The sequence below is a fragment of the Drosophila willistoni genome, unplaced genomic scaffold (assembly GCF_018902025.1).
Source record: "Drosophila willistoni isolate 14030-0811.24 unplaced genomic scaffold, UCI_dwil_1.1 Seg720, whole genome shotgun sequence".
NCBI lineage: Eukaryota > Metazoa > Arthropoda > Insecta > Diptera > Drosophilidae > Drosophila > Drosophila willistoni.
Window position 1 is genome coordinate 198,127 of NW_025814629.1, and position 24,155 is coordinate 222,281.

The 24,155-nt window shown below is 36.6% G+C and overlaps 1 pseudogene; it reads right to left on the bottom strand.

Moving 5' to 3' along the window:
- Nucleotides 1–19,841: 19,841 nt before the first annotated feature.
- LOC124461900 lies at nucleotides 19,842–21,046 on the bottom strand (annotated as a pseudogene).
- Nucleotides 21,047–24,155: the final 3,109 nt, after the last annotated feature.

Below are 24,155 nucleotides of genomic sequence, written 5' to 3' on the forward strand. Positions count from 1 at the left end.
ATAGTGTCGAAGATATTGGCAGAAACACTAATTTTAAAGGACGAAATGTCCCGAGAATAAGAAAATTTAAACTTCTCCACCGCAATATTCGAGACGTTAACTTTCTTCCGAATATAGGCTATTACATCATCAGATGTGACAACAGGGTCTAGCCTAGAAACAAATATATGTTTCTTTGGTGGTATGCCAACGAGAGGCCGCGGTCCCGAAGCGTCAGACGCAGCAGTAACGTTGGACAAGTCACCCACTGCAGCAGTCAACTTGTTCACGGGCCCTCGATACTTTTAGAACTATCGGCAATTTCCATTGGAATGGGTAATTGCCCAGACACATCGGACACTACAATAGGCATCGTTTTTAAGAGATCATTCCCAGGTGATACCGGTAATTCATTACTAATAGCATTCACAACCGGGCTCTTAAACGATATCAATTGCTGTACATTAGGAGTGGACGGTGCATGAGACCGGTCGGGGACGATAAGAGACGCTGGCGGATCTACAGATACAGAAACACCCCAAGGACTGGTCCTTTTACGTTTCGGAGACTCATTCATAAGCGATAAACTTCTGAACTGAGTCTCCACCGCAGTAAACTCCGCTTGGAGTTTATTAAAACCTGCCCTTAAAGTGTCAAAACTATCTCTAGTCCGCCTCATGAAAGAGCGCATCTCATTCTCGACCTCCCGGCAAGCATCACATCCATATTTTAAGCCACCACCTTTAGCAATAGACTCCTTGATTCTGCCTGTGTAACCTGCACACTTAACGTGAACCGCATTGTCATACAACCAACAAAGAATATAATCATGGGAGTCAACCGCATTAGTGGCAACTATGCAATTATTTTTTGAGCAGACAACCATTTTATCAAAAGTTTAATTTAATTACAAGAGGAAATACAAAAAAATAAAAATTCTAAAGGTAAAAAATCTGTGTATAAGAATATACTGACCAGTTCTGACACAAGGGTTAATGTGCAGAGTAAGCCTTCACAACTAAAGAATAAAAAGAAATGAAAACACAAAAACAAAAACACGTATCACAGAGTCGCGGGTAGGCAAAAGACGAGAGCGCAAATCAATCAAGAATAGGAAAGAGCGGGAGAGCGCGTCAAATTGAACACATGCAACAACAATTTGTACGCAAGAGCGCGAGAGTTAGTTAAAACGGTAAAGACACAAAAGCAAAAGAGATAAACAAAACAACAACACCGCTAATGCAAGTATTGTTGTAAGTTTTGATTTTATTTAAATTTAAACAAAAACGACAGCAAGAATTCGCGAAATGAAAATAAAATTCGGATGTTGTAATTGTTATTAATTAAACCGATAATTTAAAAGTTATATAAGAGTATTTAATCGCGATAAAAAATAAAAGTTGATAAGCGCAAAAAAAACACGTCCGTCCTCTGCAACGAGTGAAAGTATATATCAGTATATATAAGTATATATTTCTTTAGCAAAAGCAATTCGCCGATCATCTCTTCTTCTTTTTCCTTAATTCGCTCACACTAATTGTGTGAAAAATGGGCTGACTTTGTTGGGCAAAAACTAGCTTCAAACAACATGGCTCAATGAAGATTGAATGCCAGAATCATGGGAGTTCTTTTTTCAATATGTTTGTCATAGTCCCAATACCCAATAGCGTAACGTTTTCGAGAAAATTGTCAAAATGTGAGGGTACCTTTTGCCGGCGAAATGGTTGCTGCGTGTAGTGTTGTGAAACGTTTTACATCCTATTATATGGCGCCATACAAAATTCAAATAAAATCTTTTCAATTTATTGGCCAAAAGCAAGAAATTATGGGACTGGTTCAATATCAAAATCATGGCGAATATTTAGACAACTTTCAAGATTACTTTTAATTAAAAATTCCAATTCGACTCAAAGAGTTCGATGACCACTCAAAATATCGATAGCCAAAGTATCGATAATAAATGGCTTCGATAAATTGCAAGCATGGAGTGTGGCAGCTCTTCACACATCCGAAGACAACCACGAAGATGAACTTTATTTTCAAAAGCTGCGTGAGTATTTTTGTTTGTTTTTTGTGTTTTAAGTTCATTTTTTAATTTAAACATTGTTTTATTTTGTTTTTCAGGACGTGACCATCGTCGGCCAGGGCCAGGGCCAGGGCCAGCCACAGAGGGAGCAACAACACGATCCTCGAAAGACGAAGAAGGTGCCAGGCCGCTCGATTCACAAGGTCGGGCCCGTTCGGCCGTCACGAGTCTTTTTCCCACGTTTGCCAAAAGCAGCGAAGAAGGAAGGACCGGCACCGGCATCACCGCCACCACCCGAACCATCAGAGCCACCATCGGAGCCACGATCGGAGGCACCAATGGCGCCAACGTCCCCAACTATGGAGATAACAAAGAAAATAAAATCTACCAAGATATAAAAATTTATATATATCTATGTGTTTTTTACATTTTTTTTTTAGGTGGGAGAAGAGGAGGGTAGAAGCTGGCGTCAGCTAGCTTTTACCGAGAACAATAGGCGTCATTGCCTATGTATGTAGGCACATATGTACATATGTGCATATATATATATGTACGCAGGGATTGAAAATGCTATGCTACGTCGGAGTTTTTTTTTTTGCTCTCGCTACTGCTCTGATTTCGAAGGGCTACGTTGATAGTGTAAATGGGCTTCTCCTCAAAAAATGCCACAGCATAGGATTTCTCTTCCGGTTGGGGCAGTTTTTCTTTCTTGTTGTTAATATAAGTCAATTTGACGCCTCCAAGCCTAAATCCACGCTTGCGGGCATATTGGCGCTTCCTCTTTTCGGCCTTGCTTTTAGGTGGGTTGGTGGTGTTGCTACTGCTGTTGGGGGTGTTGGTTTTATTAGCAGTTGCTGGCTTAGCTACTGCCTTCTGGTCTGTAATTCAGGTTATTTACAATATCTATTCCACAATCTTTCATAATTTAAGTAAACTTACCCTTTGCATTATCAATTACAACTGGACGTCCTACACCAGGTCGAGCCACGTTAACTGGACGAGCTACAGCAGGACGAGATACACTGGGACGAGCAGGAACGCCAAGTAAATTAGCTGCCTGCTGGTTATTTCTTTTCTTATTCGGATATTGATTTGAATTCCGAGCACGCCACGTATTTGGATATTCCAAGCATATTCCACAGTTTTGGCAACAATTCTTGAAATTAGGATTTCGATCTATCAAATCGCTTTTTAAAAGGCGACGTTTGGCCGGAAATGTATCTCCAGAATGCATATATGGCTGATAGTTTTCATTTCTCCTTTTGTTGCGGCAACCCATATCACGATCATCGGATCGATTTTCGCCGTTTTGATTGTTGCACTTGATGTTTTTAAATTTATTTAACAAGTTGCCCATGTTCAATTAAAGCCGCGTCTCGCCACAGATTATTGGCGTCGCTTGGTTGGCATTGCCAGATTGAAAAAAGAGAGAGATGAAACGATCGATAGACTAGAGTCGTTTGTATGGCAATTTGGAATTGGAACAGGAAATGGAATTGTGTACATACATTAGTGTTGGTAAACATTGCTCAATTTGGTGAACATGTTCACTTGTTCTTTTTTTCGAAGTGAGTCGACTCGCTCACTTTGCTCAGTTGCTCATTCACATTGCTCAGTTACTCACTGTTCATGAACAGCTCAAAGCTAGTGAGTGTTGAAAAACAGCTGAGCAAAAGAGCATGTGAGCAAAAAGAGCAAGTTAACAATAGTGAGCAAGTGAGCAAAAAAGAACAAGTGAGCAATAAAGAACAAGTGAGCAAAAAAGAGCAAGTGAGTAATAAAGAACAATTCGAGAGGAACATGTTCAGTTGCTCAGTTTAAGGAACAACTCTTTTTTGTTCACTCACTCATGAGCAACCCAACACTAACATACATACATATGTACATACAATTATTTGCGAAATTTCCATTATAAATATTTTTAAAATATGTTACTGTTTTGTTGTTCTTATTGGGGATTAGGACGAACTGCACAATTAGATCCTTGGAAAACTGATTGGGGTACTGATGAACCGAAACAGTCTTCTATCAAACGACTAGAGTCGTTAGTAAGGCAATGTGGAATTGTGGGACATTTTCTTTATTATTATTTTCAAAAAATATGTTACTGAATCGCCATTGGTCTCAATAGGGGACAACTCTTAACTTTTCTTATTAAATGAAACGATCAAGGGATTTTAGAATTTGAAATTACTTTTAAGGGGGTGGTATAGTTATCTCGTGCAAAATCGGTCATTATTTAAGAATTTTTTATTGGCGATACGTATAGTCTCAGTTCAATTTTTGTTTGTCCGTGTGATAATATAACATTAATACAATATGTGTGAAAATTTTCATATAAAAATATTGAAAATTGAGTGAGATATAGGCAGTCTCAGGCGGGACCTTGAAAATGAAGTGGTTTGCGGTGAACTCCGTAACTCGTCACAGACTCGTCATCGGAAATGAAAAAATCAAATTGCATTAGTTAAAGGACAAAATTCCCTAGTTAACGCTGTCGAAATTTAATTTTTTTTATTCTTTTTTCAATTTTTAAAGGCACTTGAAAGTCAAAAACGCCGATTTTCGCCCAAAAAACCAATTTATTTGTTGTTGTAAAAATAATAATTTTACAACAAAAAAAAAAAGAATTTAGTGAAGAAGTATTGTGCAAAATTTCAAAACGATTCGTCCAGTATATTTTACATGATCGTGTTCACCAACTTTGAAAATGGCAACTTTTGAGGAGAGCGTTTTAAAGTTTTATACACCTGCGTTCAACTGCCCATAACTTCAGAACGCACTATTCTTGAGATGTTCTGCATTCAGGAAAAAAAATTAAAACCAAAAAAATGTCAATACTATACCCCCTTAAATATTTCGTTTAGTTTATATTTGACCAGAATTTACAAGAGCATGCCATGTAAATGTAAATGTCATTTACACTTTTTTCACATATGTACATATATGCTTTTTTAACCAAATTTAACTCTAATTTTTAATCACAATTTTTTTCATATCATTTTTGTTAGTATTATTTCGAAAGACGTTTCCTGGACGCATACCACTGTGCATCGCCTTTTTTGTATTTTTATAATGTCCGTCAAGTTACCGACACTGTTAAACTCGAGTTAGCGACGGTCCCCTGTTAACCCTCTGTTAATTTTTTTGTATTTTTATTTTTTAATTTTTCAGCTATTTATTAACTTTTTTTAAACAAATAAAGCCTTAAATTATAAAAAATAGATAAAATTTTCGTTTTAATTCAGTTTTGGGGGTTTTTTGAGCATTCCATGTATTGACAATTTTTCCTCGAAAAAGTCCTTTTTTCGCTTTCGTGTATATCCTTTCCAAAAACATGGCTCAATGAAGATTGAATGCCAGATTATCCCTCAGTTATTCATCTATATCCACACCAAGTTTCATTATGTGGTTTCATACAGTTTTCGAGAAAATTGCATTTTTATGAACCAACCATGATTTTCCTCATACGAAATGTGCCAAATAATAGATAGATTTCAACGGGCAAAAACTAGCTTCAAACAACACGGCTCAATGAAGATTGAATGCCAGAATCCTTGAAGGACTTTCTAGAGTGGGTTGGGAAAGCGTCAATACCCAATAGCGTAACGTTTTCGAGAAAAATGCATAAATGTAACGGTACCTCGGTAAAAAAAAATTTTCTTTAGCAAAAGCAATTCGCCGATCATCTCTTCTTCTTTTTCCTTAATTCGCTCACACTAATTGTGTGAAAAATGGGCTGACTTTGTTGGGCAAAAACTAGCTTCAAACAACATGGCTTAATGAAGATTGAATGCCAGAATCATGGGAGTTCTTTTTTCAATATGTTTGTCATAGTCCCAATACCCAATAGCGTAACGTTTTCGAGAAAATTTTCAAAATGTGAGGGTATCTTTTGCCCGCAAATTTTGTTCAAAGCCAATTCGCTCAGCCATATGAACCAATTCGCCACTCGGTATATGGTCGCAAAATGTATGAAAAAATGGGCTGACTTTGTTGGGCAAAAACTAGCTTCAAACAACATGGCTCAATGAAGATTGAATGCCAGAATCATGGGAGTTCTTTTTTCAATATGTTTGTCATAGTCTCAATACCCAATAGCGTAACGTTTTCGAGAAAATTGTCAAAATGTGAGGGTACCTTTTGCCGGCGAAATGGTTGCTGCGTGTAGTGTTGTGAAACGTTTTACATCCTATTATATGGCGCCATACAAAATTCAAATAAAATCTTTTCAATTTATTGGCCAAAAGCAAGAAATTATGGGACTGGTTCAATATCAAAATCATGGCGAAATATTTAGACAACTTTCAAGATTACTTTTAATTAAAAATTCCAATTCGACTCAAAGAGTTCGATGACCACTCAAAATATCGATAGCCAAAGTATCGATAATAAATGGCTTCGATAAATTGCAAGCATGGAGTGTGGCAGCTCTTCACACATCCGAAGACAACCACGAAGATGAACTTTATTTTCAAAAGCTGCGTGAGTATTTTTGTTTTTTTTTTGTGTTTTAAGTTCATTTTTTAATTTAAACATTGTTTTATTTTGTTTTTCAGGACGTGACCATCATCGGCCAGGGCCAGCCACAGAGGGAGCAACAACACGATCCTCGAAAGACGAAGAAGGTGCCAGGCCGCTCGATTCACAAGGTCGGGCCCGTTCGGCCGTCACGAGTCTTTTTCCCACGTTTGCCAAAAGCAGCGAAGAAGGAGGGACCGGCACCGGCATCACCGCCACCACCCGAACCATCAGAGCCACCATCGGAGCCACGATCGGAGGCACCAATGGCGCCAACGTCCCCAACTATGGAGATAACAAAGAAAATAAAATCTACCAAGATATAAAAATTTATATATATCTATGTGTTTTTTACATTTTTTTTTTAGGTGGGAAAAGAGGAGGGTAGAAGCTGGCGTCAGCTAGCTTTTACCGGGAAAAATAGGCGTCATTGCCTATGTATGTAGGCACATATGTATGTATGTACGTACTTATATGCATACATATATGTATGTACGTACAAGTAAGTACATATGTATGTGCCATGTTTTTGGAAAGGATATACACGAAAGCGAAAAAAGGACTTTTTCGAGGAGAAATTGTCAATACATGGAATGCTCAAAAAACCCCCAAAACTGAATTAAAACGAAAATTTTATCTATTTTTTATAATTTAAGGCTTTATTTGTTTTAAAAAAGTTAATAAATAGCTGAAAAATTAAAAAATAAAAATACAAAAAAATTAACAGAGGGTTAACAGGGGACCGTCGCTAACTCGAGCTTAACAGTGTCGGTAACTTGACGGACATTATAAAAATACAAAAAAGGCGATGCACAGTGGTATGCGTCCAGGAAACGTCTTTCGAAATAATACTAACAAAAATGATATGAAAAAAATTGTGATTAAAAATTAGAGTTAAATTTGGTTAAAAAAGCATATATGTACATATGTGAAAAAAGTGTAAATGACATTTATATTTACATGGCATGCTCTTGTAAATTCTGGTCAAATATAAACTAAACGAAATATTTAAGGGGGTATAGTATTGACATTTTTTTGGTTTTAATTTTTTTTCCTGAATGCAGAACATCTCAAGAATAGTGCGTTCTGAAGTTATGGGCAGTTGAACGCAGGTGTATAAAACTTTAAAACGCTCTCCTCAAAAGTTGCCATTTTCAAAGTTGGTGAACACGATCATGTAAAATATACTGGACGAATCGTTTTGAAATTTTGCACATTACTTCTTCACTAAATTCTTTTTTTTTTTTGTTGTAAAATTATTATTTTTACAACAACAAATAAATTGGTTTTTTGGGCGAAAATCGGCGTTTTTGACTTTCAAGTGCCTTTAAAAATTGAAAAAAGAATAAAAAAAATTAAATTTCGACAGCGTTAACTAGGGAATTTTGTCCTTTAACTAATGCAATTTGATTTTTTCATTTCCGATGACGAGTCTGTGACGAGTTACGGAGTTCACCGCAAACCACTTCATTTTCAAGGTCCCGCCTGAGACTGCCTATATCTCACTCAATTTTCAATATTTTTATATGAAAATTTTCACACATATTGTATTAATGTTATATTATCACACGGGCAAACAAAAATTGAACTGAGACTATACGTATCGCCAATAAAAAATTCTTAAATAATGACCGATTTTGCACGAGATAACTATACCACCCCCTTAAAAGTAATTTCAAATTCTAAAATCCCTTGATCGTTTCATTTAATAAGAAAAGTTAAGAGTTGTCCCCTATTGAGACCAATGGCGATTCAGTAACATATTTTTTGAAAATAATAATAAAGAAAATGTCCCACAATTCCACATTGCCTTACTAACGACTCTAGTCGTTTGATAGAAGACTGTTTCGGTTCATCAGTACCCCAATCAGTTTTCCAAGGATCTAATTGTGCAGTTCGTCTTAATCCCCAATAAGAACAACAAAACAGTAACATATTTTAAAAATATTTATAATGGAAATTTCGCAAATAATTGTATGTACATATGTATGTATGTACACAATTCCATTTCCTGTTCCAATTCCAAATTGCCATACAAACGACTCTAGTCTATCGATCGTTTCATCTCTCTCTTTTTTCAATCTGGCAATGCCAACCAAGCGACGCCAATAATCTGTGGCGAGACGCGGCTTTAATTGAACATGGGCAACTTGTTAAATAAATTTAAAAACATCAAGTGCAACAATCAAAACGGCGAAAATCGATCCGATGATCGTGATATGGGTTGCCGCAACAAAAGGAGAAATGAAAACTATCAGCCATATATGCATTCTGGAGATACATTTCCGGCCAAACGTCGCCTTTTAAAAAGCGATTTGATAGATCGAAATCCTAATTTCAAGAATTGTTGCCAAAACTGTGGAATATGCTTGGAATATCCAAATACGTGGCGTGCTCGGAATTCAAATCAATATCCGAATAAGAAAAGAAATAACCAGCAGGCAGCTAATTTACTTGGCGTTCCTGCTCGTCCCAGTGTATCTCGTCCTGCTGTAGCTCGTCCAGTTAACGTGGCTCGACCTGGTGTAGGACGTCCAGTTGTAATTGATAATGCAAAGGGTAAGTTTACTTAAATTATGAAAGATTGTGGAATAGATATTGTAAGTAACCTGAATTACAGACCAGAAGGCAGTAGCTAAGCCAGCAACTGCTAATAAAACCAACACCCCCAACAGCAGTAGCAACACCACCAACCCACCTAAAAGCAAGGCCGAAAAGAGGAAGCGCCAATATGCCCGCAAGCGTGGATTTAGGCTTGGAGGCGTCAAATTGACTTATATTAACAACAAGAAAGAAAAACTGCCCCAACCGGAAGAGAAATCCTATGCTGTGGCATTTTTTGAGGAGAAGCCCATTTACACTATCAACGTAGCCCTTCGAAATCAGAGCAGTAGCGAGAGCAAAAAAAAAACTTCGACGTAGCATAGCATTTTCAATCCCTGCGTACATATATATATATGCACATATGTACATATGTGCCTACATACATAGGCAATGACGCCTATTGTTCTCGGTAAAAGCTAGCTGACGCCAGCTTCTACCCTCCTCTTCTCCCACCTAAAAAAAAAATGTAAAAAACACATAGATATATATAAATTTTTATATCTTGGTAGATTTTATTTTCTTTGTTATCTCCATAGTTGGGGACGTTGGCGCCATTGGTGCCTCCGATCGTGGCTCCGATGGTGGCTCTGATGGTTCGGGTGGTGGCGGTGATGCCGGTGCCGGTCCCTCCTTCTTCGCTGCTTTTGGCAAACGTGGGAAAAAGACTCGTGACGGCCGAACGGGCCCGACCTTGTGAATCGAGCGGCCTGGCACCTTCTTCGTCTTTCGAGGATCGTGTTGTTGCTCCCTCTGTGGCTGGCCCTGGCCCTGGCCCTGGCCGATGATGGTCACGTCCTGAAAAACAAAATAAAACAATGTTTAAATTAAAAAATGAACTTAAAACACAAAAAAAAAACAACCAGAGGGCCGGGGCTAACTTCGACCGCGTCAAAGTTTGTATACCCTTGCAATTTTTTTGGTAACTCTTTCCTTACCTATAGCCATTAAAGTGGAAAAACGTTTTATCTAAAAAAGCTGTTTCCGAAAGAACGGCCTACAATCATAGCATAGCAAATAACGACGATATTGATCAAAGTCACTGTTTTCCACCGATCGTTCCTATGGGAGCTATATGATATAGTTACCCGATCTTTATAAAATTCGGCACAGACATTAATAGATATATAAAACTAACAAATATTTAATTTGAAAGCAATCACTTTAAAAATAACGAAGTTATTGACAAAAGTCACTGTTTTCGACCGATCGTTCCTATGGGAGCTATATGATATAGTCACCCGATCTTGATCAAATTTGGCAGAGTCGTTTATATGTGTAATTAACTCACCAATATTAAATTTCACGACAATAGCTCAGAAAATAATGAAGATATTGAGAAAAGTCACTGTTCGTGACTTTGCCATTTGTATGGGAGCTATACGATATAGTGGTCCGATCCGGCTGAATCCGAGATATACAACGCCTGCAGTATATACAAGCCTTCATGCAAAATTTCAACTCTGTAGCTCTAACGGTCTAGGAGGAGTTTGCGTTGATCCAGACGGACGGACAGACGGACAGACGGACGGACGGACGGACGGACGGACGGACATGGCTATATGAACTCGTCTCGTCATGCTGATCAAGAATATATATACTTTATATGGTCGGAGATGCTTCCTTCTATGCGTTGCACACTTCTGACCAAAATTAATATACCCTTTTTGCAAGGGTATAAAAATACTCACGCAGCTTTTGAAAATAAAGTTCATCTTCGTGGTTGTCTTCGGATGTGTGAAGAGCTGCCACACTCCATGCTTGCAATTTATCGAAGCCATTTATTATCGATACTTTGGCTATCGATATTTTGAGTGGTCATCGAACTCTTTGAGTCGAATTGGAATTTTTAATTAAAAGTAATCTTGAAAGTTGTCTAAATATTTCGCCATGATTTTGATATTGAACCAGTCCCATAATTTCTTGCTTTTGGCCAATAAATTGAAAAGATTTTATTTGAATGTAAAACGTTTCACAACACTACACGCAGCAACCATTTCGCCGGCAAAAGGTACCCTCACATTTTGACAATTTTCTCGAAAACGTTACGCTATTGGGTATTGGGACTATGACAAACATATTGAAAAAAGAACTCCCATGATTCTGGCATTCAATCTTCATTGAGCCATGTTGTTTGAAGCTAGTTTTTGCCCAACAAAGTCAGCCCATTTTTCACACAATTAGTGTGAGCGAATTAAGGAAAAAGAAGAAGAGATGATCGGCGAATTGCTTTTGCTAAAGAAATATATACTTATATATACTGATATATACTTTCACTCGTTGCAGAGGACGGACGTGTTTTTTTTGCGCTTATCAACTTTTATTTTTTATCGCGATTAAATACTCTTATATAACTCTTAAATTATCGGTTTAATTAATAACAATTACAACATCCGAATTTTATTTTCATTTCGCGAATTCTTGCTGTCGTTTTTGTTTAAATTTAAATAAAATCAAAACTTACAACAATACTTGCATTAGCGGTGTTGTTGTTTTGTTTATCTCTTTTGCTTTTGTGTCTTTACCGTTTTAACTAACTCTCGCGCTCTTGCGTACAAATTGTTGTTGCATGTGTTCAATTTGACGCGCTCTCCCGCTCTTTCCTATTCTTGATTGATTTGCGCTCTCGTCTTTTGCCTACCCGCGACTCTGTGATACGTGTTTTTGTTTTTGTGTTTTCATTTCTTTTTATTCTTTAGTTGTGAAGGCTTACTCTGCACATTAACCCTTGTGTCAGAACTGGTCAGTATATTCTTATACACAGATTTTTTACCTTTAGAATTTTTATTTTTTTGTATTTCCTCTTGTAATTAAATTAAACTTTTGATAAAATGGTTGTCTGCTCAAAAAATAATTGCATAGTTGCCACTAATGCGGTTGACTCCCATGATTATATTCTTTGTTGGTTGTATGACAATGCGGTTCACGTTAAGTGTGCAGGTTACACAGGCAGAATCAAGGAGTCTATTGCTAAAGGTGGTGGCTTAAAATATGGATGTGATGCTTGCCGGGAGGTCGAGAATGAGATGCGCTCTTTCATGAGGCGGACTAGAGATAGTTTTGACACTTTAAGGGCAGGTTTTAATAAACTCCAAGCGGAGTTTACTGCGGTGGAGACTCAGTTCAGAAGTTTATCGCTTATGAATGAGTCTCCGAAACGTAAAAGGACCAGTCCTTGGGGTGTTTCTGTATCTGTAGATCCGCCAGCGTCTCTTATCGTCCCCGACCGGTCTCATGCACCGTCCACTCCTAATGTACAGCAATTGATATCGTTTAAGAGCCCGGTTGTGAATGCTATTAGTAATGAATTACCGGTATCACCTGGGAATGATCTCTTAAAAACGATGCCTATTGTAGTGTCCGATGTGTCTGGGCAATTACCCATTCCAATGGAAATTGCCGATAGTTCTAAAAGTATCGAGGGCCCCGTGAACAAGTTGACTGCTGCAGTGGGTGACTTGTCCAACGTTACTGCTGCGTCTGACGCTTCGGGACCGCGGCCTCTCGTTGGCATACCACCAAAGAAACATATATTTGTTTCTAGGCTAGACCCTGTTGTCACATCTGATGATGTAATAGCCTATATTCGGAAGAAAGTTAACGTCTCGAATATTGCGGTGGAGAAGTTTAAATTTCTTATTCTCGGGACATTTCGTCCTTTAAAATTAGTGTTTCTGCCAATATCTTCGACACTATATGTCGAGAAGATTTTCGGCCAAAACATATAATAGTTAAGGAATATACTGTAAAAAAGAAAAGTCGGCAACCGATTCGCTTGCCTACAACAACAACTAATACTATTCCTGCCACATCAGCATCTGCTGGTGTGTCAAAAAACTAGCTTCGTCCCTTAACCTGGGTTACCAGAACGTTAGAGGACTGAAATCTAAACTTCCTAATCTCTATGTAGATAGTCTTTCTTTTGAGCATAACATTCTAGCTTTCACAGAGACGTGGCTAAAACCTGATATTGGCTATGCATCGGTTTTTTCCACAAACTTTTCTATTTTCAGACGTGACCGGATTTCTCGCATAGGTGGTGGCGTTCTGATAGCTGTGGATGCTGCTTTATCATCTGAAATGATTCAATTTTCTAGTACCCAGGAGATTGAGTTTGTCGGTGTTAAAGTAAATTTTAAATCTTTTAATGCTTTCATTACTTGTTCCTATATTCCACCATTGTCAGACATGGTGGTATATTTAAATCATTTAGAGGCAATTCAGTTTGTCTCCTCTTTAGTTTCGAGTCAAGACATGCTCATAGTTGTAGGTGATTTTAATTTACCCGCTTTAGCATGGTCACTAACAGATGAATCTACCACGTTGCTGCCCTCTTTGTCACATGACTTTATTGATGGCTTTCTAGGCTTATCTTTATCCCAAGTCAATCCTGTCTTAAATTCTAATGGAAAATCGTTAGATCTTATTTTTGTATTGGATTCTTCTTATTGTGAGGTTTCTAGGATCGAACCATTTGTTCTTCCAGAAGACAAATTTCATCCTACATTAAATTTAAAAATTGATTTGCCCTTGCTTTCACCATTACTTGGTTCAAATGAGTTACCACTAACTAGGTGCTTTCGTAAGACTGACTTTGCCAGCCTTAATGAAAACATTGCTACTACCGATTGGTCTTATCTGTACAATTGTAGTGATATGAACGCGGCTGTTCGTTTTTTCTATGATACTCTGAATTCACTCTTTGATATTTGTGTGCCTCTTAGTAGGCTGGAGCGGCTTAACAAACCTCCCTGGTTCTCTCGCGAGCTATCCAATTTGAAAAATGTGAAGACATGATATTATAAGAAGTTCCAAAAAACACGTCGTTCATCAGATTATGCTCTGTATACAGTCGCTCGTTCAAAATTCATGATGCTTAATACACAATGCTATAAGAATTATCTTCAGCGGTGTAAGCTTCAGTTTTCTTCTGACCCTAAACAATTTTATAATTTTGTTAATTCTAAACGTAAGACCTCTGTGCACCCATCTTTTTTGTCTTTTCAAAATAAAAAAGCGAGCACTGATCAGGCAATTGCCGATATGTTTGCGAGTTTTTTCAAAACAACTTATTCCTCAACGGAATATCGAGCAAGTCCGTATCCTTATCATTTAAAAAAGGCTAATTGCATTTTCAATCCAGTGATTGATGAAAGTTCTATTCTTACCGAACTTAAATTAGTTAAACCTGTTTATTATCCGGGGCCAGACGGTATTCCTGGATGTATACTCAGGTTCTGTGCAAACGCATTATGTAAACCCATTTTAAAATTGTTTCTATTGTCTGTAGAATCTTCCTCTTTTCCATCTATTTGGAAGGAGTCGTATATTATTCCTCTGCATAAAAATGGCAAAAAGTCCGAAGCCTCTAACTATAGGGGTATCTCAAAATTGTCCGCTATTCCGAAAGCTTTTGAGAAAATTATAACTTCTCAATTGCAACATTTTTGCAGCTCAATTATTTCGCCATCTCAACATGGGTTTGTGAAACGTAGATCTACAACAACTAACCTTTTGGAATTTACATCAATAATTATCAAGGGGTTCAAAAATGGTAAACAAACTGATGTCATATACACTGACTTCAGCAAAGCCTTTGATTCCGTTAATCATACCCTATTACTTTCTAAGCTGAGCGACATTGGGTTTCCACCCCTTTTCCTTTTTTGGGTTCGAGAATATTTAACAAATAGAAAACAGAAGGTACTTTTTAAGTCTTCTTTTTCCGTTTCCATTTCAGTGACTTCTGGTGTACCTCAAGGTAGTCATCTTGGCCCTCTGCTCTTCACACTATTTATTAACGATCTTCCATCAGTCATTGTTCATTCGCGTGTGCTTATGTATGCTGACGATGTCAAGCTTTGTCTTACTTATAAAGATACAGATTCATTTAGTCGGCTACAAGCTGATCTTAAAAACTTTCAATCCTGGTGCCAGTTAAATCTAGTAAATCTTAACACTACCAAATGTAAGGTAATGACTTTTTTTCGTAACTCTCCTCAACTGGTCACTTATATTCTAAACAACAGCCCTTTAGAACGTCTAAATAATATGAATGATTTGGGCGTACTTATGGACCATAAGTTAAATTTTAACACCCATATTTCCACCACGGTCGCAAAGGCCATGAGTGTCCTGGGTTTCATTAAAAGATGGTCAAAAGAATTTGATGACCCCTATACAACTAAAGTTCTTTTTACTTCGCTTGTCTGTCCTATTTTAGAGTATGGATCTTGCATTTGGTCACCTCAATATGAGTCGCACCAGATTAGACTAGAATCCGTTCAAAAGCAGTTCTTGCTATTTGCTCTTCGTGGCTTAAGCTGGGATCGCAATGTCAATTTGCCTTCGTATTCTAGTAGACTTCTCTTGATTAACCTTCCGTCCCTAACTAACCGTAGAATTATGCTTGGTGTCATTTTTATGCACAAGCTCCTAATTGGTGATATCGACTCGCCTGAGTTATTAGCTCAGGTGAATCTGTCGGTACCATGTAGACGGAGTAGACATCCTTTAATACCTTTATCCCTTAGTCGTTGTTCTTCTAACTATGCTATGCATGAACCTTTAGGGTCCTCTGCTCTGATTACAATCTTCTATCCCCTGTAATCGGCTCAGAGTTTTCTATTAATATGCTTAAAACATCTATCCTATCCCATTTAATTAATAGATAGCTATAGTATTATGTGTTTGTCTGTCTTTTCTATTGTGAATTTTGTCCACGCGATTCGTGCCGTGCGTTATACGGCTGCACCCCTCGGTCGGTCGGGTGGGAGGTGGGCAGTTATCTGCTTGGGCTCGCGCGTAACGGGCTTTGTCCTGGTGTCGTAGGAGCCACTTGAACGTACTGCGCATAGTATCGTCAACGTCCGCTATATAAAAGAAAATTTTTTTTTACCGAGGTACCGTTACATTTATGCATTTTTCTCGAAAACGTTACGCTATTGGGTATTGACGCTTTCCCAACCCACTCTAGAAAGTCCTTCAAGGATTCTGGCATTGAATCTTCATTGAGCCGTGTTGTTTGAAGCTAGTTTTTGCCCGTTGAAATCTATCTATTATTTGGCACATTTTGTATGGGGAAAATTATGGTTGGTTCATAAAAATGCAATTTTCTCGAAAACTGTATGAAACCACATAATGAAACTTGGTGTGGATATAGATGAATAACTGAGGGATAATCTGGCATTCAATCTTCATTGAGCCATGTTTTTGGAAAGGATATACACGAAAGCGAAAAAAGGACTTTTTCGAGGAGAAATTGTCAATACATGGAATGCTCAAAAAACCCCCAAAACTGAATTAAAACGAAAATTTTATCTATTTTTTATAATTTAAGGCTTTATTTGTTTTAAAAAAAGTTAATAAATAGCTGAAAAATTAAAAAATAAAAATACAAAAAAATTAACAGAGGGTTAACAGGGGACCGTCGCTAACTCGAGTTTAACAGTGTCGGTAACTTGACGGACATTATAAAAATACAAAAAAGGCGATGCACAGTGGTATGCGTCCAGGAAACGTCTTTCGGAATAATACTAACAAAAATGATATGAAAAAAATTGTGATTAAAAATTAGAGTTAAATTTGGTTAAAAAAGCATATATGTACATATGTGAAAAAAGTGTAAATGACATTTACATTTACATGGCATGCTCTTGTAAATTCTGGTCAAATATAAACTAAACGAAATATTTAAGGGGGTATAGTATTGACATTTTTTTGGTTTTAATTTTTTTTCCTGAATGCAGAACATCTCAAGAATAGTGCGTTCTGAAGTTATGGGCAGTTGAACGCAGGTGTATAAAACTTTAAAACGCTCTCCTCAAAAGTTGCCATTTTCAAAGTTGGTGAACACGATCATGTAAAATATACTGGACGAATTGTTTTTAAATTTTGCACATTACTTCTTCACTAAATTCTTTTTTTTTTGTTGTAAAATTATTATTTTTACAACAACAAATAAATTGGTTTTTTGGGCGAAAATCGGCGTTTTTGACTTTCAAGTGCCTTTAAAAATTGAAAAAAGAATAAAAAAAATTAAATTTCGACAGCGTTAACTAGGGAATTTTGTCCTTTAACTAATGCAATTTGATTTTTTCATTTCCGATGACGAGTCTGTGACGAGTTACGGAGTTCACCGCAAACCACTTCATTTTCAAGGTCCCGCCTGAGACTGCCTATATCTCACTCAATTTTCAATATTTTTATATGAAAATTTTCACACATATTGTATTAATGTTATATTATCACACGGGCAAACAAAAATTGAACTGAGACTATACGTATCGCCAATAAAAAATTCTTAAATAATGACCGATTTTGCACGAGATAACTATACCACCCCCTTAAAAGTAATTTCAAATTCTAAAATCCCTTGATCGTTTCATTTAATAAGAAAAGTTAAGAGTTGTCCCCTATTGAGACCAATGGCGATTCAGTAACATATTTTTTGAAAATAATAATAAAGAAAATGTCCCACAATTCCACATTGCCTTACTAACGACTCTAATCGTTTGATAGAAGACTGTTTCGGTTCATCAGTACCCCAATCAGTTTTCCAAGGATCTAATTGTGCAGTTCGTCTTAATCCCCAATAAGAACAACAAAACAGTAACATATTTTAAAAATATTTATAATGGAAATTTCGCAAATAATTGTATGTACATATGTATGTATGTACACAATTCCATTTCCTGTTCCAATTCCAAATTGCCATACAAACGACTCTAGTCTATCGATCGTTTCATCTCTCTCTTTTTTCAATCTGGCAATGCCAACCAAGCGACGCCAATAATCTGTGGCGAGACGCGGCTTTAATTGAACATGGGCAACTTGTTAAATAAATTTAAAAACATCAAGTGCAACAATCAAAACGGCGAAAATCGATCCGATGATCGTAATATGGGTTGCCGCAACAAAAGGAGAAATGAAAACTATCAGCCATATATGCATTCTGGAGATACATTTCCGGCCAAACGTCGCCTTTTAAAAAGCGATTTGATAGATCGAAATCCTAATTTCAAGAATTGTTGCCAAAACTGTGGAATATGCTTGGAATATCCAAATACGTGGCGTGCTCGGAATTCAAATCAATATCCGAATAGGAAAAGAAATAACCAGCAGGCAGCTAATTTACTTGGCGTTCCTGCTCGTCCCAGTGTATCTCGTCCTGCTGTAGCTCGTCCAGTTAACGTGGCTCGACCTGGTGTAGGACGTCCAGTTGTAATTGATAATGCAAAGGGTAAGTTTACTTAAATTATGAAAGGAACCCTACTATCTAAGGAGATCATATTTTATTTGCATTGTATACAAGTTTTAATCTAGTACCTCTGATTATCAAATACATTGCCGAATAACTGACAATTATATTAACATGTAATTTTTATTGTAATGAATGCAAAGAAATGCAAAAGGTACTTGAAAAATTGCTGGAAATGATGGGAAAATAAATGTGGAATTGATCAGACATTTGTTCCTAAAAAATTGAAATATAACTTATTACTTAGTAAAATCAAAAATTTACAGAAATTGTAACTCAAATTGAATGCATTTGTCCAAAAATTTATAACATTTAACGCAGCTTCACTACCCTGCCCCTACCTGGCTGCGCCCTTGGATGAGGATCACCAAGTGTGTGCCATTTGAATATATATTTTCAACTTTTTTGAAGTGCATGAATTGATCAACTCCTTTAATATTTGAAAATATTAATTCAGTCAATAAAAGTAGGTGAAAGAAGTTGGAGTACCTATATGAAATTTACTCATGTGATATTTAATGTAACACATCATATCCACAAATTTTAAAAAGATTGGATATATGAAACATAAGTTACAATCAATATAAATCGCTTCTACATCGTTTGATGCCGACAGCTATAACGTCAACGCAAGGAAGTGCTGCATGAACTATACGAGGTGCCAAAATTTCAGAAGTTTAAGCGACCCACCATGCAAACTTAATGCTCGTAAAATGCTCACTGCACACAATAAGTAATTGATAAGCATTCTTAAAAAGACTAAAACAATTGATTATCAATGGTTTACTATTGATACCCAGTATCATTTTTTAATGTAATATATTGGAATGTCAGAAGAAACAACAAAGAATTAAGTACTAAGATATAGTTCTCTTTTGATTAAGTAATTTTTGCTATTACCACAAAGCTTCTACAAGAGAAGAGTATCTTATTAAGAAAAATTAATAATTTTGCTACTTTAAAGTGTTGTTCTTGTTTGTTTATTTTTTTCGATTCCAGATTAAAATATATTGAATAAAATAAATATAATATAAATATTGAAATATATTCATAAATAAATAAAATTAAATATATATGTAAAAAGTATTTTTATAAACGTTTCGAAAAGTATATCGGTTCCGCCTCCAAATTATTTGTTCCCATGTTTTCTTAAATCTATTTCTATTTAATATGGACAAATTTGTTTTTATGCCCAAAAATAATTATTGTATTACAGAACGATAGTTTATACCATATTTGCTGTCATAATCCTCGAATAAGTAATGCATAAATAGGACGGGATTTTTTTTCGCATTTAAATCCTTAACAAACTTGGCCATTAATTTATATACACATTTAACAACATATTATTTGGTAAATTTCTATAAATTGAAAAACATGTTTATTTTGTTTGTGAAGGCAAATTGATTTTTTCCTAAATTATTGATATCAAGCATCAAATAGAGTTAATAGTTATGCTTCAGGGAGCCAAATCGCATAACCTGAGAGAGTGCGGTCCGCAACACCATTATTTTTACATCCATCGGTTATCTTGGTATTCTTGGACTATATCCAAAATCACAAATAATAGGAATTTGAACTTCCATTATGTTTAAGAGAGCTTTATGGATCCGTCTAGGTTTAAGTTGTCAAAAATATGCTGTTGTCTACATTTGGATTTTCAGGAAGCTGAACGTCTCTGCTGTTGTTGTGCATCCTCAAAGGCCTGAAATTAATAAAAAATAAGACCATTAAAATTTCTACTCCTTAAGCTAGAAATTGCTTTCTCTTACCCTTTGTGCAACTTTTAATAAACTATCATAAGTGGCTTGACCTGTTTGTTTAACCGTCCCGTGAAATACTCTGGTATCTACGGCTGTGAGTAGCTCGTAGGGTGCACCAAATTCGACAACTCGTCCGGCATCCATGACTAGAACTTTATCCGAATCCATAATTTTGTGCAGACGATGTGCTATGGTTAGAACGGTGCACTTTTTGAATTTGTTCCTCATGGTGGTCTGAATTAAAGCATCAGTGTGTGGATCTACATACATTTACTGTGGCCTCATCCATTACCAATATGCGATTCTCGCGGAGAATGGCCTGTGCCAGACAGACCAATTGACGTTGACCAACGCTGAAATTGGTGCCACCTTCGGTAATCCGACTTTGCAGACCACTTGGCAGCTCGGAAACACTTTCCTTTAGTTTCACTTCATCCAATGCTTGCCAAAGTTTCGCATCGCTATACTCATCGAATGGATCGAAATTGTATCGCATTGTGCCGGAGAATAAGACTGGCTCTTGGGGTATAATGGAAATTTTACTCCTTAGATCGTGTAGTCCCATTTTTTGTGTATCACGCTTATCGATGATGATGGAACCATCCGTATAGGATAGACGGAACATGGCATTGATTAGAAATGATTTTCCAGCACCTGTACGCCCAACTATACTCACCTTTTCACGTGGTTGAATTACGAAATTTAAAGCCCTCAAGACATATTCAGATTTTGGATCGGGAAAGTAACTCATCAAACAAAATTTGACCATATTCAGGCCATGATTTAGGTGGTTTCTTATCAGCTGGCGCCTCTAATTCTCCCTCAGGTTCAATATCTACGTATTCGACAACACGTTCCATGGCCGTCATGGTGTTCTCCAATGCCAGTCATGCCCATTGCCTGGAAACAAATGCAAACTTTTTAATATATATTTTGATTAAACAGTTTAACTGCATAATTTACCTGAGTAATGGCCAAACCAACATCTCCACAGTTTCTTGGTGTGAATACAAAGAAATCAAGCCAAAAGCCAAAGGCTCTCGATGTGCTAATGAACATATAAAACGCTGAACTATGCATATCCTGATGATTGTCAAACTCGGATATTAACACACGTTGAGCACCAAATGCACGTATAGTAGATAGACCCGTCAATGAGGCCGCCAAATGGGAATAGATAGGTGAGCGAGCTGGAAAGAATAATGAGATACATATAATCAGGCGGATTCTTCTCTCTACGTAACTTGTTTTGTACTCACTTATGGCCTCCATCACGCGATGTTTTTATATAGAAGGTTCGCAGCTGATAGAAGATTAGGCCCAATATAATTGTGGGTATGAGAAATAATGGATTCACAATGACAATGACTATAAGAATGCCTGCCAAAGATAGGAAAATTTGTATGACATCCATCATCACTTACTTCTGCCCTCAATAATGCGGATGAATTTATGTTTTTTGAATTGATATTGCAGCAATTTCATTTAAAATTTAAAAAGAAATTAATATATATGGATGTTCTAGGCGATCGATCACAGCGAAGGAACACTATTGGATAATAGATAAGTATTTCTTCAGATAGGACGCCTTGGATTGAAAGGCATTTTCATTGCAGATGCAGTTCAAAACGATGGCCATGGGTTTGGATCCTGGTTTTCACACGGTCTACTAAATAATAAAAAATATTAAAATTTCCCAGTTAAATTAACAGTTAATGTATAATCATAAGCATATCATAATATTTTGAGTATTGACGCTTGTGCACAATGCAAGATAGACTGAAATATAAAGAAATCAACAATTGAAAAAATGTACTATTACAATTTATTTTAATCCGTCGACTCCTTATTTGGAATGCCAGAATCATTAGAAAATATTTTGTTTTCTACAGATGTATTCAAATATGGACGATTAACCCATTGGGAATCGGCTGCTTTAATATTCTCCAATGTTCCCAGTTTAATTTCATATAGCTTCAATTGAAATCTCGGTCCAACTTCTTTAAGCTCCAATTCTCTATTTACGTATTTATATTGATGGTGTCGGAATATAATCGAATCATTGTGATTTACGAAAGTGATTAATCTTTGAGAATTTTCTTTCGGCACCGGAAATAATTGTTTCAGTATTTGGACTGTTCTTAAGCCAATGGTGCTCTTGAAATTGTTAAATATTAAATGATGCTTTTGCTCGCTCATTTTGCCAATATCAGGAATAGCATGCCGCATCACAACATCAGATGTATTGAAAAATGCAGGAAGGTGACAAACTACGAGGCCATCTTAGTTAAAGCAGTAAAAACTGAAAATGAAAGAAAATTTAATCACAAAGTGTTTTGACCAATGAATTGGTGAATAATTTGCTTACCATCTCATTCAATCACCTGATTGCAGACAAAGCAATAAATACACCTTTAAAAGAAGATATAAATATATTGAGTAGTTTGGTAACTGCAGGAGGAATGGGATGAGCGTTTGTGTTGGGGCAGTGGGTTACCAAAACTGCCAGGATGGGTGGGCGTAACGGGATCTGGTCCTAGTGGACCATAGGGATACAAAGCTCAAGAGAATGTGCAGTTGACTGGATTTTCTGCTGTAATATATAAACATATGTTAAGTAGAAGTAATAAAATAACTTACCACCTGTTTTGAACTCTTTTCCACACCACCTTGAGGTAGAGTTCATGGCGCGTTTTTTTTAAGTGGTTCCCCAGTAGGCCTAGTCCACTATTCTATCTATTGAGCTATTAATTATTTTAGGTATCCCCAATGAATAAGGTAAGTAGTTCCCCCCACCCAATAATTACACACTTTTGAGCTTGTAATTATATTTGCCTGTAATGTAAATATATAAAGTAAGTAGTCATATAGGGATGTTAAATTTGTAAATGCTGTGTCTTGTATATAGCATTTTGCATATTGCAAAATGAAAACCCCACAATTAAACGAATCCCTTTGGATATTGTGAAAGACAGCAGCATGTCTATATTCCCCAAGTAAATTGGAATAATGTCTAATAAACATCGTGGCTTTAGAAGTCTGACCAAAGGGATCCAAAAAGGTGAATTCCAATTTATTTTTGTTAATAAATAGGATGTAAAAATGGGCCTCATAGCAATGAGGAACAATTATCAGCTTCTGCGAGCTTTTTAATGCATTTTCTATAAAAATGCTATTTTGGAGTAGATTATTTCTATTCTGGCATGGAATATTGATGATACTGCTATTATTGTGATCGAAAATCATCGAAGTCAAAACAGCATCAACAATAAAGTTGGATAGCCAAGAGTTACCCAACAAGGTGACAATATCGTCCAATTCAATATGGTACAGGAAACCTTGAGCTTTGGCACCATGTACATGCTCGAATAGAGTTTTGCATTGCAAAATGTAAATCTTTACACCTTTAGCAATGCAACTATTCAGATTTGAATGGTTGAAGACTATTGCCTTATATTCCTCTTCGGTTCCAAACGGATTTCGAGAATAGGAATGCCGAAATTGAACTGTGAAGTCAGCAGAACTAACTATATTTTCTGTATCTACTGAAACTTCACCATCATTATCAATATGTGATTCCCGAACCCTAGTTGGTCCGGTGAAATCACCACGAAATAATCCACATTTTAATTTTTTTGGACCCTTTTTGTTCCAACTTTCCCTATAATTGGCCAGTTTTTTATTGGACAGTTCCATATTTATCCCGACCTTTAAAATCTACACCCTTTTTTTGGGCTTACCCTTCACTACTGAACCGTGCACTATGGATGGGTACAAGATTTCTCGCCGAGCCAGTTGAACTTGTTTGGCAACTGAATTCGAAAGATCATTCATTTTTTGAATAAATCTTCCCAGCTTCATCCCTTGTTTATCCTTAATTATGCTCGATTTAAGCGTCTTGAAAAACGATTCTATTGGAGCATTGCTGGGTCTTTTATTGGTACTATCAATAAAAATCCCCATCAAATTTGTCCAAAACGGAGCAAAGACAACATATTTCCTTAAA